The sequence below is a fragment of the Buceros rhinoceros genome, unplaced genomic scaffold (assembly GCF_000710305.1).
Source record: "Buceros rhinoceros silvestris isolate BGI_N320 unplaced genomic scaffold, ASM71030v1 scaffold5635, whole genome shotgun sequence".
Lineage (NCBI taxonomy): Eukaryota > Metazoa > Chordata > Aves > Bucerotiformes > Bucerotidae > Buceros > Buceros rhinoceros.
In genome coordinates, this window is record NW_010412164.1 from 13199 (window position 1) to 13851 (window position 653).

Sequence of the window (653 nt, forward strand, 5' to 3'; positions counted from 1 at the left end):
ATTTTTTTTTTTTTTTAATTTCTTTTTATTTGTGTGATTTTTAAGGAAGAAGCTAACTGAATCCTCTTTCTGATTAGAGGCACCTCGTGAGACTTATCTCTCTGCTTTGATCAATATGCTAGTCTGGCTCAACAGCTGCATATAGATAAAAGTACTATATAGTAAAGCACGAGGTATTATTCTTTTTTAATTAAAATACTTTAAAAGCTGTTTGCAGAAGGTTAAGAAAACACTACAATCCTTTCCTGGGTTATTATTAGCCTATTAATTTAAATAAAGTCAAAGAGCTTTACAACCCAAATGTACTGTTCACCATGGAGATGACTGCTTCTCCCAGACCCTGCGTCCCGGACAGTGACAGCAAGACTCAGAAAAATAATGCTGCAACTTTCTCCCTGTTCAGCATTTCTGCAGTTCTAGGTCCAGCTCAGCCAGGCCACGCTCGGTGTGCAAAACTGGGGTGTATTTTAGCCTACATGCAGGTGGGGGATTTCCAAGCTGCTCAGGACCTTTCTGGGTGAAATTAATTTCTGCTGAGAAAGTCAGTGTCACTCTTTAACGCTGCATCTCTCCAGCCTCCTCCTGCCACTCTTGGCGTGCTGGAGTCCTCCCAGACAATGACAGCCGCCGCTCCTCCGCACGCTGGCCAGCTT